At 34.5% G+C, this 18,466-nt stretch overlaps 1 long non-coding RNA gene across 2 annotated transcripts in view; it reads left to right on the top strand.

The window, feature by feature from the left end:
- LOC137847888 (uncharacterized) overlaps window positions 1-18,466 on the top strand; it is a 61,477-nt gene that overhangs the window by 37,988 nt on the left and 5,023 nt on the right. The gene's annotated exons all lie outside the window — the stretch shown is intronic.

Raw genomic sequence — 18,466 nt, 5'->3', positions numbered from 1 at the left:
AGGTCCTCCCTGGGGACATGTTTCTCTGGCTGGTGCTGCACTTTTCTTTTTGCATTTTCTTCTTTCAGTTAGATATGAACAAGTTAGGGTCTCAAAAAGGGAAATCCTGTGTATTGGTATCTATTCATTTTTGTTTGATGTGTGCTTCTGAGCCTAATGCAGGATGGTGCAGACTGATCTGTTACCACAGTGTGTAAGGGCATCTGCTTCTGGTCTGAATTATGACCTGAACTCAAAGGCTGGGTCAGTCTTTTACTGCGTAGCCACAGAGTGCTATCCTACTGAAACTAAGAAATATTCTTGTGGAATTTAGCTTAAGATGGGAATAAGGAGAAGACAAAGATCTCAACTAACTGGCTCAATGTTGACAGAAAGTTAGGAATTTTCGAATTGTCTGTTAGAAGGGTTGTAAGTTTCATTTCCATTCCATCACTGAACTTTGTTTACTCAATCAAATGGATTTCAGTTCAAAAGGAAGTGATATAATGCCAAACAACCATGATAAAGTGTTCAGAGTTTGCAGGTAGTACATATACACCAAACAGGTTTTACATTCTATAGTCAGTAGAAGACATCAAGCCAGCAGAAGTACTAAATATTTAATAATACTAGGAAACAAAAATCCAAATGATAAAGTAGTGCTAAAATGTGGAAAAATGTCCCAGGAAAACAATTCTGTAATGCAAAAACTACACCAGATATGATTGGCAAAGATAATAAAAACTCAGAGACTGTTTGTGAAGGTCTTTTATACTGGATAGTAAAAACTGACGTTGCTGAGATACAGAGAGAAGACCAAGAAAAATGTAAGTAGCACAGCCCTTACCAAGTGCTCAGTCTGAAGATGAAAAAGCCAGGAATGCTTGGAATCTGCAAATTTCAGAAGTGGTGATAGTGCTAGTAAGCCAAAAGCTTTGCTCATCTCTCTTTCTGCTAGTAATATGTTGCTAATAGAAAATAATCTTTAATTTATCCCAGGTTTTGTGACTTACTGATGAATTGTGATTTTAATTGTTAAATAATACTATGAAACTACCATCAGTTCCACATATAAAACTACACAAATTAATGAGTTTTGATAAAAACGGAAGTGTAGAAAATGACAGAAAACAGATAACTAGTAGACAATAAACGCATATATAAGAACTGAAGGGATTGCTGGGTTGCATGTTGCTTAATTAAAAACCAATTACATGTAGAACAATTAAATCAGCAAAACCAACTGTTGTCACTCAGGTTTGGCAGAAGTCTTCTTCTAATATTGTTTTCATTAACACATGAAGAATAAATGTCACATGGTTACATTTACAAATATATAACATTTCTACGTAAAATTGTGTCATCCATTTAAAATATTTAGAGGGTTATATTGGTGTTAGGTGGATAGTTGGACTAAATGATCTTCGAAGTTTTTTCCAACCTTAATGATTCTGTGATTCTATGATCTTTGCTGTAAAATGCAAAAGAAAACAAGCAACAAACAAACAAACAAAAAAACAAGACACAAAACTGCTAGAGCATTGACAGACACTTCTCTGCAGCATCGTATCCTAGCTGTTCATATTACAACTGAATTATGCAATGGTTGCAAGCTTAGAATATTAACATAACTATATGACTTATCAAGGAAAGAATCGTAACAATACAAGCTATGGGGAAAGGAATACGCAGGTCTCTGGGTACTTTGCTAATCACAAATAGGAAAGTTCTGTCAGACCTTTCATTATTACAGTGAAAGGCTGAACTTAAGAAGCTCAAAATACCTAAAACTGAAGCAACAGTCCCATTAAAAATATACTATATATCTCTCTCTATAAAAATATATATAATATATGTATATACATACATGGGTGTTATCATAATAAAATAACTGTATTTAAAACAAGTTGCTAAGAAAATGTTCAGAGGATGACAGATGAAAAGAAAGTATTGTAACATCAAAAAGGATAGAAATCTGTGAAGACAGAGTAGATTATTGTCCAAAATATTTTACAAATTATACTCATGAATCATTTTCTTCACTTGTGGAAGTCACTCACAAAACATAACCCCTTCAGCAGTGCACTGGCTTGAGTCATTTCCTCCCTGACAGAAAAGGCAGTTTCACTCCAGAGGATCAGGTGGAGTTACAGTGTAGTGTAGAATTTAGGAAAGGGCAAAGAAGTATTGGCACTAATCTCCACAGTTCAGTATTACAATACTTGCTATCTGTCTTGGCATCCCTGGAAAAGGTGAATCAGAGCTATTCTGTACTACAGCTCTCCTTCTACACAGTCCTTCTGCCATCAAAGGAATCAGATGTGGGAAATATCCCCTTATGGGAGTGTAGGCAGGAATTCCACACAGTAAAGTAAGGCACAAGAGTGAAGATCACAAGAAACAACGATACATACTCTGAGGATTTAAAAAGGTGTGATAGGCACCAGGGCTGGCTGCAGAGATAGGACAGAACACGTGCAATATAGCATTGTTATGCTGCTATTCAGAACAGTCAGGAGAAGGGCATACATTGTTTTAATTTTTGGGAATTTAAATAGTGAAGCATAATAGTTATACAATGGAAGAGAAAAGGGAGAAAAAGTCATTAATAACATCCTATTAACATGATGAACATGACATTTTTATATGATTTACTTTTTTTAATAGTTCAAAATAATGATAGAAAAGTGTCATAAACAGTTACCTCTCTGTACTGCATGGTATGAGTCCATGGCAAATTCAAATTTCATTATTTCCATTTTAATTAAAAAGAAAAAAAAGTAAGATTGTGAGATTGCAACTAATTTTGCTAGAACTGTGTTTGTCTACAACCTTTTTTCCACAGTGGATCTCCCAGAAGAAAAAAAAATATATGCTAATTTCATTGGTTAATAACTGTATGTCTAAGCTGACACATAGACTCCTTCAGTACAGGTTTTGTGTTCACCACAAAAAGGAGGCACAGGGCTCTCAACGTGTGTCTCAGTATTTGTGTTATCAGAGATTAATCAGAGATTAATAGTCTCCTGAGAAGAATAAAGTGGTGGATTAAAGTTGTTTAGAAAGTTTGAGTAGCCTGATTTAACCCAAAAAACATTGTCCAGACCAGTATTAGAGATTGCAGACAATAATCAGAGTACAGTAGCTTCTTTGAAGAAGGTGCAAAGAAGTGGATTTTGGTTTACAGTCCAATATGTATAAGTATTTGTCAGTCACTATTACATCTCACAGATCTACACTTAACTGGTAAATGAGTGATCACAACTTCACTAGTGGCTATTGTTTGATATAGTACCAAGCAGATTCAAAGAGGTCTACAATCTCATTGTGTTACCCCGGTGTATGTTTCTGTATACTATGCTATTCTATCTAGCAATTATAACTGTGCTTCCTGACTAGCCCACAATTTCAATTTCACTCACCTAGACCTGATTTCATCATATGGTGCTTTATTGCTATCTTTGTACACGTGTTCCTCCAAACAAACAAACATATACTATAATGAAGCATACATGTGACCATACTCAGATTAGAATTTTACGTAAAGTTTTTCCTACACATATAATTAGTCAGACAAATATTTACAGCACTGTGAAAACATCCCTGTCAGTTTCAGACAAAAGCAAAAATATGTGGAGGAAAGAATGAAGTAGCTCGTAAGTTGATATCTCTTATTACTAAGGAGAGCATGTAAGTATGGGATTTGATGAAATCTACTAACACTTTAAGTACATCTTATTTGCTAGGGAGCTTCTTGTGTACTATGATGAGGGCTAACAAATAACCTAATATAATTTCAGTCCTCAAGCATCCTGTGTGTTTTCTGTGTTGTAGTGAAAGAAAAAGATAGCCTCTGTTGCTGGAATGTGAGGAGCATTTTGGACTGCAGCTAAAACAAATTACCCAGTCCTCTGATCAGGCACGTGGATTCCTGGATGACAAAGAGCAGGCTAGATTTTCAAAGAAACAGACCTGCCAGTTAGCACTCTAACAGCAACCTCTGCAGGCAGATCTGCAGTGTGGTCAAAGAGGAGATCACAAAATGTGACATGAAGAAATTATTTTTTTTCCTTTTTCTTTGAACATAGTGTTTGCAACACTGCACTCTTGCAAATTTTTTCATTTACACACCCCTAAAAGGGAGTGAAATTCAGGAAATGTCCATGTTGTGCTCCTTGTGGCCCTCAACTTAATGCTTAGTAAAAATGCCACTGTTGGCACTGGGTGAAAACAGTATTGATTTTTATAAGTCCTGTGTGTCTTATAAGACTTTCAACTGCAGTGTTATACATTCAGGTGGACTGCAGCTCACTTTTGTGTTTGTTTTCAAAACTCAAAGACCCACTAGAAAGTAATGCTATTCATTGTTTTCCTGGCTTAAATGTGAATAAACTAAGGCATCAAGTGTAACATATCAAGCTTCCTTTTTTTTTTTTTTTTTAATTATTATTATTTTTTTTAATGAGGCAGTACTAAACAGAAACCCTTGCTCTTACATGCAGATTAGCACTTGAAAGCAAAGACGTTACATTTTGCCTATACTAACAACCACTCTGATAGCACTCAGTTGACGGCTATAGTAAGAGTTATATTTTTCACGTACGGGAAACTGAAAGTAGATAATATCCACATTTTCTCTTAGCAATTCAAATTCCGGCTGTTAAGCTGAAGTGGCTGTGCTTATTTTTCAATAAACTGTTCTTAGCACTTAATGTCAAGAAGAATTGTAATTGTGGTACAACACCGAGATACTGATATTTTGAGAGTCAAATTTTGGACATTCAGGCATACAACTTGTACCCAAAGCTGCAGTCTAGCATAAGAATGCCAGAGGCAGGATCAGAGCATGGAAATGCTGTCTTTTGATCCTCTGCTCAAGCTGTTTGAGCACACTGCTATTCAACAAGACAGAGTGGACGATGGTATAGAAATCTCTATTAACACTGTCTCCGTTAGAATTCTGAAAATGAAACATTATTATATTTTTTACACACCATAAGGAAAATCATTTTGGACAAAGCAATGAAATCAGTATTTACCTTGTCATGGTGTGCTGTAAATGCATGATTTATCCTTCCAAAGGGTATTTCTCCTTTGATTTTGCATTGCTGGCACATCAGTTTAAAGAAACATAGCTTAGATTGAGTATGTATTTTACATTACTTCCTTTCCTGTCTGAAAATTATATTTAAAATTCTCCCTCCTACCCCACAAATCACAATTCTTTGAAATGCAGCTATCAAGGGAAATATAACCATAAATAAGAAATAGTACTAGCTCCAGTCTAGGGGTTGGTGAAAAATGAAATTAATAATAACAATAAAAAACCTCCCTCTACTTCTTTTTTAGAGTCCTGCTTTATATGAAAGATTATGACAGGAAGTCTGCAAATCCCACAGCCCAGAGAAGACTTGGAGTCTCTGGTGTGACATTCCATAGTCACCCAAAAGGACAACAGACATTTTTATTTTAGAGCAAATCTGTTTCATTATAAAAATGTCAAGATCTTAGCAAAAACAATCAATTTCCAAATGAACCAATTGACTGAAACCATGAGTTGCAGAGGGTGGGAGTAGGTAAAGTGGAGAAGAGAAGAATGGTTCATTAATAAGTCTCAAAAGATAAGTATTTCAGAGAAGCAAAAAACTGTAAGATACCAGAGTTGGCTGCAAAATGTCCTCTCCATCTCCTGAGATGCTGGTATTAGCTATGAGCAAAGAATTCTTCTCTAACAGTAAGAAACACAATAACACTGTATTTTAGAGGGAAATTTGATGTCTTATGATGGAAATAATTTTGTTATTGAAAGCTACCTGAATTCAATATGTACATACCAGTAGAATATGAATTTTCATCAGAAAATTTGTCACACTGCAGTAAAATTGTGGCCTGATATGAAAAGAATGCAGTAACTCCTGATTCCAAAAGTGTTTATAGAACTAAGTAAATTAGCACAACTATTAAAAGGAGGCTAGACTAGATGAAAACATGAATAATAATGCAGAAAATCTGTCCTGTCTGTATTGCTGTCAGGAGGAGTTTCTTCGCCTTTACTAAAGAAGTGATAAATATTAATTCCATACTCTTGTTTTTTTTTTTCCAATATTATCAAAGATGAATTTCTTTTTGAGTTTCCCTCTTCCACTTTTCTACATCTCGTGATAGATCTCCAGATGTACAAAATACATGTACTTTGCATGCTTTGAGGGTGGAAATTATTGGTCAAGAGTTGGAACTGGAGATATGGTAGCAGAGCATTTTTTCACATGATCCAGAGTATCAGGAGATTGCTACCACTTTTCAGACCATGTTATCTCAGGCCACACAAAAATAGATTTAAGAAACGAACAGTAAAGCAATTTCTACAAAAGACTATAAAATAATATTTCAAAAGAATGAAAAAAAATATATTTTCTAATTAGGACATAACTAATGGAAAGCAGACTTCAGTATGTAGAAGAAAGGTAGTAACTCCAACATGGCAACGTGAAGTTTAAATTTACAAAACAACAAATCAAATTAATAAAATATAAATTATATATGGTAAAATACTATATTGAAGAATGCAAGTGAAAATTGTCTGGGTAACATGTCCTTGGAGGAAAGCTCCTCTGTGTTGACAAAACATATGGCCTTTCTAGAGTCCTTAAATTCTGTACTTTAACAGATGTTGGAAAAATATGTCATGTTTATCATGACTTTTAACATCTGAAAAAAAAAGTATAGACAGTCCATTGATTTGCCATGTTAATTACTGACAACCTACAATCAGAAGGTATTTAAAAGCATTTTAGTGAGATTAAAAAACATTATAAATTATCTTTTTCATGTTGAGAATTTCATTCTCTAAAAAATAAACATTTAAAATGTCATTAAAAATATCAAGAAGCACTGTTTGAAAACACATAGTGAATGTTAGTATTATTTTCCATTTCTGCAATATTTTATAACGCATAAGATACAACATGATATCCAGGCTCCCTGTGTTTGCAGTCACTGTCAAGAAACATGGAAATATATATTTTTTTAAGCTTCATTAATTAAGAAACAATACAAACATAAACCAAACAATAGCTAAGAAGTTAAACTGAGAAACAATTGTCAAATGATTGTGCTATACATGTCTTTAGAGATATTCAGTGTACAGCTGGACAAGGCTCTGAGCAACCTGATTCAAATTTTCCATGAACTGGGGGCTGGACCAGATGTCCTTCAGAGATCCTTTCCAACCTAAATTACCCAGTGTTTCAGTGGTCCAACCAAATGAATGTCACTCTCCAGATGCGATACAATGCTTTGTTCCAGTTATTGTAGCGAAAGTTCACTTTTCATAGTGTGCTTGTTACTAGACTGAGAAAAAAGGTTGAATAACCACAGAAAGATACTGGGAAAAAAAAAGTAGGAAGAGAAAACAAATGGCTTGTTAAAATTAAGTACATACATGTAAATAGCATTATCATTTGGTTTCTTTTACATTGCCACACTAACTTCTCTAATGGACTCAGTGACTTATTTTCCTCTCAAATACTGTAGAATTTAAGCTAAGAAAGATAGCATTTAAAATCAAAGAGCTATTAATTAAAAGATAGAGGAAGAAAATGTGTATATTATTCCCTTGCATAATCACTGAATCATGATTCATGCTCTACTTGAGTTTATAAGAGCTCATGGGATTTCTCATTGAATCAAAAATATAAAAGTGTAACTTTGCATCTCCTGAATGAAATAACACCCATTTCCACATAAAATTATTAAAAAGCACTGAAGGAAGCACAGTTTATAAAATGGACAGACTACTATCTATTTGAATATTTATTTAGTGTCTTTAAGACTTTTAAAGAACTTTCAGAGATCTTACATAAGAAACTAACAGCAACATGAGGATCTTTAATTGAATAACCTAGGGTTTTGATTTCTATCATAATTTATAAATTCCCTTAAGGTCTGTTCCAAAGCATCTGTTTTCCTAACAAATATATTAGCTAGGATAAATTAGCTTTTAGCCTAAGTGGTTGAATTGGAACAACTTGTTATAGTACTATCATCATGGTTGTTTCTCAGTTGTATTGTGGGATATCACCTAGGATCTTTCTTTATTGACAAAGACCACACTGTGCCAAGCACTGCATAAACAAAGCACAAAAAGACATTGCTTATCCTTCTATTTTGCAGTCTGTAATGCATGGCAAGGCCACTGATTCCACTTGCTTGTGTACAAGTGAGTAACTGTGTATATTCAGCGGTCACCCATGCCTGATCTACATCAGCAACAGCCATGGATAAACTCTGTTGCATACTTCCAGGACTTTCAGGGTTGAATGCTGCTCGCTGCAGCTCCGCAGAACTCTTTTCTTCAAAGCCTATTTAATATAGCCTTGTTCAGGTGAGAAGATTTAAGTCTATTCATCAGCTATGTTAGACCCTATTGTTTATTTGTAGTGAATAATACTTTGTCATGGAAATGTAAATATGGAGCCAAGGTCAGAATGCATTCTGTAGGACAACCCATTCTTTGTACCTCTTCATAGGTCATAATAGGTCATAAAACAAACCTTGTGATTTTTGCTGAATAGCTTTTTATGGAAAAGGTGAAGACATGAAAAACATTTTTTTTCTTGAAAATTACCACTCTGAAAAACTGCTACATACAGGGTAGCTAATTAGTGACTTGATTATACAGCTGGAATCATAGCCATGAAAATTTCTAGTCACAATGTTCTTAAATTCTGCATTCTTTATGTATTCAAATTACTTCAGTAACTCAATTGCAAAAAGAATAAATTCAGTCCTGGTGTAGGCAGGGTGCTATGATGACTGATCTGTTTCTGATAGGGGTAACCATGGCCTAAAGCAATTTATTTGCTATTGATAAATACAGTGGAATAATTCCTGTTGTTAACAGCCATGTTTTCTTCTTTGATTATAGTACAATCACATTCATACCTGTTCATTAGATACCTAATTAAACTGAAAGTTAAAAGCAAGATTGGTAAGAAAATACATTTTGTACCATTAATACATCTGAGTCATTCTAAAACTTGCAGTACTTATGATTCTGTCAGTCATTACAAATGTATTTAGCATAAAACAGAAACAACAATGCACAGAGGATGACAGATAGTTATAAAATTAATTTTACAACTAAACTCCCTTGATTCTGCAAGCAAAAAGGCAATAAAGAAAAGAATCCATCTCTGTGTACATTATATAATTTGATTTTATTGATATTAGAAAACCCTTAACTTAAAAATATGTTCAACCACAGTATTTTTCTATATGATCAAAGAAATCTAAAGCTTCATGTTAAGCAGAAAAGACATCATATTTCTTAACACAAACATTTTTTTTTCCAGGATAACTCATTGTCATAATTTCTTACATGAGACAAAGAGAAGAATTATTTGTTTTATCAAAAGACTAATTTGCCATATTTGATGGCTGAGAAGACCTGCAAATTAAACTAAACTTTTAAATGTCAGGAAAATATGCTAAAAATAAGTAGGAATCTGGTTGAGCTGGCAACCTTTATGTTTAGCTAAGAAAATATTTCATTGGTAGTTGCCTATATTTTCAAAGACTCTCCAAATATTTAAAAAGCTTGCCTAGATATATTACCTTAACGTTCACTTTATGGGTTATTTAATTTCTACTGCATAGTTTAGGATTTTTATTAACTACTGTTTGGTTTGTTCCTACTTTTCTTTTTTTCTAAAAAGACAAAGGTGGGAAGTTGTGATCTACTATGACCTTGTTGATTTTAGTCTTCTTTATATAAGCAGTATGATACTGAGTCAATTTTGGCTGCAGAAGCAGTTTTGGGTTTGGCTATTTATGACATACAGAAGCCCTATAAGGCTTTTTAATTGTTTGAAAGGTTTGATGACCTTCCCTTGATGGTACAATGCAGGAGCACATTTGGACTTCAGGGTAGAATATACTCCAGATATACCGATGAAAGCCTTTGCTGAGTTCAACATTTATAGAACTACAATTTAATTTCTGTGTGAAGTATGTAGAACTCAGCATATCTTCCTCAAATATTTACATTTATTCATTGAATAATAATGAATTTTCTTAAAATTTACATATAAAAATGCAAACTAAATAATAGATTTAAATGAACTAAAAATGAGTCAGATATTTAACATCTGTGCTAGCTCTTTTTTTGACCTGGATATCCAAACAGTAGAATGTATCCCTTTCACACTCTTCTTATAACAATTTATTGTTTTGTTTTTTTTTTTTTTTTGTTTTTTTTTTTTAATAAAGGCTATATATGAAGACACTTAAGAATTGCTGTAGTCATTTACTTGGAAAGACTGAAAGAGGTCAACAACTCAGATGACCTTTAAAAAGAATTGCAGGATACAGATTAAATAATAACTTTTTGGCTTCTCAAGTTAACTCAGTGAAAAAGTTCTGCCAATCTCCATGATTCAGTTTAGAATAAAGCCAGATCCTCATGTCATCTCACTACCAGATTACATATTCCATTCCCGCCTGCTTTTAAATATCCTACGGCTGCAGACCTGCTCTTGTATCTGTGTCTGATGGACACCTGGGGGCAGCAGTCGCTTGACTGTAAATTGATTGAGTCCAAATGTTTTTCTTAAGCATGATTTTGGCATTTGTGAAAATTGTTGAATTGTTCGATATTCAGACTAGAATCTTACAAACTCAGCCAACCACCATCCTGCCAGATTTGTTATACATGTACGTGGTAATACATTATATTACTTCACCAAAAGGTCCCAGCAGTTGCTTAGACATGGATTCATATTTTAAGAAAATGTATCAATCTTTATTTCTACACTGCTGTTTCTGTACCAGTGCTGTTAAGATAGTTGTTTTTTGTCTTATTTGAACAAGAGAAGAACCATTAAGTATGCTTCACTTAATTTCATTACAAAACTAACAAATTATGGTCCCTGCTAACGTAGGTAACATAGTATCAGAATGCTGAAACATTAGCCTGCCTATTGCCCTGTAATTTTTCTTGTCTCCTGTAAATTAAAAAGTTATAGAAAAACAAAACAAAACAAAACACCTTATTTTGTATAACAGTAATGCATTATTTATGTGACTGATATTGATTTTGAATATTCGGAGAAATAGAATAAATGGAAGAGGTTCTAGCAAAATTTTTAACAGCCCTATCCCCTGGCCTTCTAACCATTTACAGTCGATTTATTATTGACTTCAGAAATTCAACTAGTAAATGAAATATATAGTTTTTCCCCTACAAAAGGTGCAAAGTCAGAAAGCATGTGAGACTGATACAGATCTCTTTAGTACATACTCTGATATAAGCTGTAACTTTATAAGCCGTCAGTGTACCCAGATTGCCATGAAGGTCAATAGTGTCCCGGCCTGTATCAGAAAGAGTGTGGCCAGCATGACTACAAAAATGATTGTCTCCTTATATTTGGTGTTGGTGAGACTGAACCTCAAGCACTGTGTTCAGTTTTGGGGCCCTCACTTCAAGAAGAACATTGAGTTTTAGCACGTGCAGAGAAGGGCAATAAAGCTGGTGAAAGGAGACTAGGAAACATGACTTGGAGAAATAATTGAGGGAATTGGGATTGTTTAGTCTGGAGAAAAGGCTGAGGATTTCTTCACTGCTCCCTGCAACTAACTGAATGGAGGTTGCAGTGAGGAAAATGTTGGTCTATTTTCAGTGGTAACAAGCAACAGAATGCAACAAAACGGTCTCAACCATGGGAGGTTTTGACTGTAAGTTAGGAAGAATTTCTTCATGGTGAGAGTTGTCAGACACCGGAGTCTTTAGCACTGGAGGTGTTTAAAAGGGATGTGTACATGGTGTTAAATGACATGGTTTAGCTCTGGGACTTGGTAGGTCAAGCTGATAGTTGGACTTCAAGGCCTTTTTTGAAATAGAATATTCTACAATTCTGTGATTCGTGTGTACCTATTTATTTTTTCTTAAAGATCTTTGCCACTTTCAGTGCACAGTATAGGCAATACTCATTGAAAAGGAAGGAAGGAAGGAAGAAAGGAGGGAAGGAGGGAAGGAAGGAAGGAAGGAAGGAAGGAAGGAAGGAAGGAAGGAAGGAAGGAAGGAAGGAAGGAAGGAAGGAAGGAAGGAAGGAAGGAAGGAAGGAAGGAAGGAAGGAAGGAAGGAAGGAGGGAGGGAGGGAGGGAGGGAGGGAGGAAGGAAGGAAGGAAGGAAGGAAGGAAGGAAGGAAGGAAGGAAGGAAGGAAGGAAGGAAGGAAGGAAGGAAGGAAGGAAGGAAGGAAGGAAGAAGGAAGGGAGGGAGGGAGGGAGGGAGGGAGAAAGAGAGAAAGAGAGAAAGAGAGAAAGAGAGAAAGAGAGAAAGAGAGAAAGAGAGAAAGAGAGAAAGAGAGAAAGAAAGAGAGAAAGAAAGAGAGAAAGAAAGAGAGAAAGAAAGAGAGAAAGAAAGAGAGAAAGAAAGAGAGAAAGAAAGAGAGAAAGAAAGAAAGAAAGAAAGAAAGAAAGAAAGAAAGAAAGAAAGAAAGAAAGAAAGAAAGAAAGAAAGAAAGAAAAAGAAAGAAAGAAAGAAAGAAAGAAAGAAAGAAAGAAAGAAAGAAAGAAAGAAAGAAAGAAAGAAAGAAAGAAAGAAAGAAAGAAAGAAAGAAGGAAGGAAGGAAGGAAAGAAAGAGAAGGAAAGATTACACAAGATTATAATATTATCCACTCAGGCCACCAGTTGACTTGGAATCTCAAAATTCCCTGCACAAACATCTGTGCTGAAACTAATAACATCAGTCTACCATTTTGTCAGCCTTTGTTTAGGTAAACCCTAAAGGAAGGTGAGCTACTTTTGTATTTTTTAGCACCAAATAAATACTAAAGTTCAGGAACATTGAGTTACACGAAGGTGTCTTCCCCCCTCACAGGCTAGAAACTGACGAGGTAGTGAAATGAGAAATTAAGAACACAGAACAGAAAAACAAACAGTAAATGTTTCCCCACAAAATTTCCTGTTATATCCTAAGCCTAAACTTTTGAAAAAGAGACTGTGATTTTGATAACCATAATGATGATTAACTCACTTCTATAGAGTATAATTCTCAAACTAAAGGTCAGGGCCCTCACTCACATCATGAAGTGTTAGATGGCAGAAGGCAGAAAACAGCAGCAGCAATTTAATTTCCTGTGAGCTGTCCAGCTCAGTTCTGCCAATGTTGGAAAGTGAGAAAAGGCTGGAATGACTGACAGAAAGTGTTAGTTAAGGAATAACCTTTCATTACTGGCAATAGCTTGGTTTCTCCAAAGAGGGAAAATAAACGTAAGCATTTGGTAACAGTTATTATTACCATTTTCCAAGACTCTGTTTTGGAAGATTCAGCCTGCTAGCTGCTAGCTAGTATACCTTCACTGTAGCATACAAAGGAAAGGTCTTGCAATGAGTATGAGCCCTGGTGAAACAAGTAGGTCTTTAGCTATAATAATATCCAGATTCTGTCCTTATACTGGATAAACCAGAAAATCACATTGCTTTCAAGTTCCCAACTTCCCCTAAATAAAATTCAAAAATAATGATGTTTAATGAAACTTTTAAAAATGGTTATCTAACATTCTGCTACATCTATTGACATGCCAGTAAAATGAAATCAAGACTCCAAATGTCACGATAATGTTTTCAAAAAAAAAAAAAAGCACTGACAAAGACCGCAAATTTCATCTTCATTTCAAATTTCCCTCAGAGTCTGAAGAATCTCATTCAGCTCTTCCAGGCAGTAGATGATGAACAATAATTTTTTCAGCATTTCTCCAGCTGAATTGCAGGCTTAACAACATTAAATTGTACATATTTTTGTCAAGTTTACTGGGGTTTAGTCTTTAATTTTAAACTGTACGAAAGCCTCACTCTGAATGAAAGCCTGCAAGGAGTCTGTCTGAGGAATGAATAAAGATTTTTACCTTTAAAAACACTACATTTTTTTGTTGTTGTACTTTTTTTTTTTTTTTTATTTTATAGCAGCCACATATTCATCACTTACACATTTCTTATGATAAGAAGTGCTTTGCAGAATATTGATAACAAGTGTTATTTCTTATTCCATAAGAATAAAAATATGTACAGCCCTAAAATTATGTATTATGTAAGAATTATAGAGACAGCAATAATGACAAAAAAAAAGTTGCTTTCCGATTTGCATTTAAAGCTGCTTTCAGAGTTTCTTCTTTCTGTTTTCTTTGTCATGATCATTTTTTGAATGACAATTAAATACTTCTAGTTAATTAAATTGCAGAAATATTTGCAGAAGATTTTTTTTTCCTTCTGTTGGTCTTATTCATCCAGTTCATGTAAAACATCAAAGAATTTGCTATTTTGAATTCAGTTTGTTCAGTTTGTTTCAGTTAATTGACTTTTAAAATAAGGTTTATTTTAGTAGCACAAGAGTGCCCTATTTTTTTTTCCATTAAATGATTCATAAGTACACATGTTAAATTATCATGTCATTGTCTAAATATAAGAAGGCTTTATTTCTCTGTGTTTAAATGTAACAAACAAACAAACAAACAAACAAAACAAAACAAAACAAACAACAATGACAACAACAACAACAAAAAAACAGTTTTCCAGTGGGAAATTTGGAAAAAAGTAAATAATTATGCCACATGTGTTGCTTAAAGCTTGAATTTCATCTTGAAGCTGAAATTAGTTGAAAATTTCTTCATCATTTGTGAGTCCATTTTACTTTGAAACTTGTAATTAAGTAATTCTTTATTCTCAACTATGGTAGTCCTAAAATAACTCATAATTAAACTCTTACTACATTTTGAACTAGTAGTTTTCAGGGGGATTCAACTAAAAAGTAATAAAGTATAGTATGGAATTTTACACCAAAAGTCATAGTAATAGCAGAACAATTGATTCAACACATAACTGACATCCAAAAGCTGTGGATTCTAATAAAGAATTTGGACTCTCTTTGACAGCACATATATTAATTACTGACAAGGAATTGTCATGAATTTAACAACCTTAAGAAAATAATGCTTATATCCAATATAATCAATATTTAAACAACAACAACAGAAGGTATCCAGCTGTACAGTTGTATTTGTATGTGGTAAGAAGGAGGGGTGGGACAAAAGGGGTAATGGAAAGACAGGAAGCAGTTGAGTGTATTTGAATGTGTGATTACAAATGTGTTAATATTTTTCTATAAATGCATTAATTATTCTATAACAACTTGACTTTTATTTATAATTGCTTTTTTAGAGATACACTTACCTGCAGAAGTCTAGTGGAATCACTGAGGGGAAAAGCCTAATATTTTCTGGATCAGGCTAGGAAGCATAAAGAGCAAAAATTGAGAGAGCAGCTGAGGCATTAATTAAATAACAAAGCAAAAAATGAGTTGTTAAAGATAGTATAAATTGACAAACGAGAAAAAAAGAAGAAAAAAAAAAAAAAAGAGGAAGAAATTAACACTGTAGAGCTGCAAAAGGCCTGGGAAAAACAGTAAAGAAGATTCTGCTTGGCACAATGAAGCAATGGAAACCAGCTGCAAGACTAAAAGAGTAAAGTGAAACAGACAGAGCAGTACAGATGATACTGTGATGTTGTGTTAGAAGCTAAATGCTAGGGAAGACAAAAAGACAAGTGGAGCAATTATAACTACAAGATTTTGAGATAGCAAGCTTCAGCCAGAAGATTCGACTCTCTGGAAAGGAATCTAAATACATTTTTTTAGCAATATTAAATCATAAGATTGGGGCAGACATGTTAATGAATAAAAACATGAAAATTTTAAATCTTCTGGTTTAGTTCTTCATACAGGTCTAGTCTTGAATTACGTCTGGAGAGAAGCAAAAGAGGCAAGTTTTACATAAGTACATCTAAGACAAACCATATTATTGTATTTTACAGAACACCTGAAAATTCAAGTCCATAGTTATGTTTTTTGCTTAAAATAAACAAATGACAACAAACAAACAAACAAACCCCTCTCACAATGTTATCTGTTCTTTAATAGTGGTGGCAATAAGCTTGTATCAAGCAAATGAAGTGACTTCCCATGTGCTTATCTCTGACTTTTAAACTCCACAGTTCATGTCAGAGACAAACATTTTGTATACAATAAAAAGAGGAGTCTATACTCTACCTGGTCAGACAGAAGTGGGCAGTGTTGATGCAAGAATGATTATTTCTAGAATCCCAGCAAATGATCATGGTCCTTCTTTAGCAATGCAGGTTTTTGGACCTACATTAAATACAGTCTGAGATCTGAATTTAATCCCATAGTTATTTTTCATGAATTAGCACAGTGACAACTCATGCATCAAGTTGATTGAACTTCATAAATTTATGTCACCTCTTTAGAAGTGATAGATTTTACACATGCTGTTCATCTCAGAATAAAAAAAAAATCATTTAAAAGAATATAAAAAAAAAAGTGAATGATCAAAACGAAATGCACAAAATGTCACCATGCATGAACAATGCTAACAAAATTCTTATACTCAAAGATATATGTAAAAATCTGAAGGCATATAAATAGTAATTAGAAGGAACTGTAAAGCAAAAAAACATAAATTAAGTTACTCATGTTCTGTCTACTCATCTACCCAAGAGCAAACTAAGTCAAGAAAACCACAGTCAAGCAAAATAAATTAACAGGAAAATAAGTAAGTAAAACTGCACAATCCTCTTGGCTGTACCAGAAGTCTGTAAGCTGCATTCACAGGATCACAGAATCTCCCAGTGTGTGAGAGGTTTTCTGTCAACCTAAGCATTTATGCTGCTTGATTGCTAAAAAATGTGTTCATAGAATCATAGAATATCTCTAGTTGGAAGGGACCCATAAGGATCATCAAGTCCAACTCCTGGCACCACACAGGTCTACCCAAAAGTTTAGACCATGTGACTAAGTGCACAGTCCAATCTCTTCATAAATTCAGTGATGTTTTTGTTAAGTTGTATGCTGGATATTTTGTCCAGCAGGATCCTATGGGAAACTGTGTCAAAAGCCTTGCTGAAGTCCCAAAAGATCACATCAGCTGATTTCCCTTGGTCAACTAGATGGGTGATCTTATCATAAAAGGAAATCACATTTGTTAGGCAGGACCTCATGAACCCATCTTGGCTGGGACCAATGACTGCATTGTCCCCCAGATGCGCCTCAATAACTTCAGGGATCATCTCCATAATTTTACCAGGCACTGACGTGAGACTCACAGGTCTGTAATTGCTAGGCTCTTCTTTTTTAGCCTTCTTGAAAACCAGGACAACATTTTCCAGCTTCCAGTCTACTGGGACCTTTCCAGATTCCCAAGATCATTGAAAAATAATTGAGAGAGGTCCCGTGATGACATCAGCCAGCTCTTTAAGTACCCTGGGTGAATCATACAATAGAATGAATAGAATCATAGAATATCCCGAGTTGGAAGGGACGCATAAGGATCATCAAGTCCAACTCCTGGCACCACACAGGTCTGCCCAAAGGTTTAGACCATGTTACTAAGTGCACAGTCCAATCTCTTCGTAAATTCAGACAGGCTTGGTACAGTGACTACTTCCCTGGGGAGCCTGTTCCAGTGTGCAACCACCCACAACCATCATTAGTAACTGTAATGGTAAATGGAAGCAACCCAGACTTAAGAGCTCTTACCCTGCTATGTGTGATAACATGTCATTCATATATCAAGAAAACAGAATAATTGAGAAGAAAAAAAATTTCTGTATCTGTTTGGAACTTAGATTAGTTCCAAAATTCCCATGCTCCATCCCATTCACATACAAAGCACTTCATACAAAGAGCCTGATTTTGCCCTCTGGCTCTTCACTTGCTATTCCATCTTCACAATTGCTTTAGTGATGAATTTTCCACTGCCTGTCTTGTGACTGCATACTCAGTGACACACATATACAGTGAGCTTTCTCTCCCTTTCTTAAGTCAGATCTACAACAGCCACTGGAGCATCTGTTGGAGATGGAAATTACCCATAAGTGTGATATGGAAGAAACAACACATAATGTATACGCATCTTTTCATATAAGTTGTCTGATTCAATGTCACTTTGCCTGCTGGAGTTTTGCCTTTCAGTTTCCCATTATTTCAGGAAATCAAAATGTTTTCTTTATTTGTTTTGTATTTGCCTTTTTATAATTAGCTCATGTACTTCTCTTGATGTTTGTTTGGAGGGAAGGGAGAAGTTAGGCATTAACATTCAGAACTTAACCCTGCCTGCTTGAGTTTGGAACTTGAAGCTATCTCTTTCACATCGTAGGTCCATAAACTGACTAGAAGACTTTATTATTTATTTATTATTTATTTACTATCTACCTACCATCTATTTATTTATCTATTATTTATTTCCTCTTTTTAGCCTTTATTATTTATTTATTTTCAAAAAAATAGAAAAGTTTTGGTATAGATCTCATGATCTTTGCTACTACAATTACTCCATTTATATAAATTGACCTGAAAATAGATCATGAGAGAGAGAGAGAAAGAAAGAGAGTGAATACATTCATAGTCTAGTAGGTGG

This window comes from Anas acuta, chromosome Z, assembly GCF_963932015.1.
Source record: "Anas acuta chromosome Z, bAnaAcu1.1, whole genome shotgun sequence".
Lineage (NCBI taxonomy): Eukaryota > Metazoa > Chordata > Aves > Anseriformes > Anatidae > Anas > Anas acuta.
Note: the sequence above shows the minus strand (reverse complement) of the source record. Positions and strands in the feature narration are given on the sequence as shown.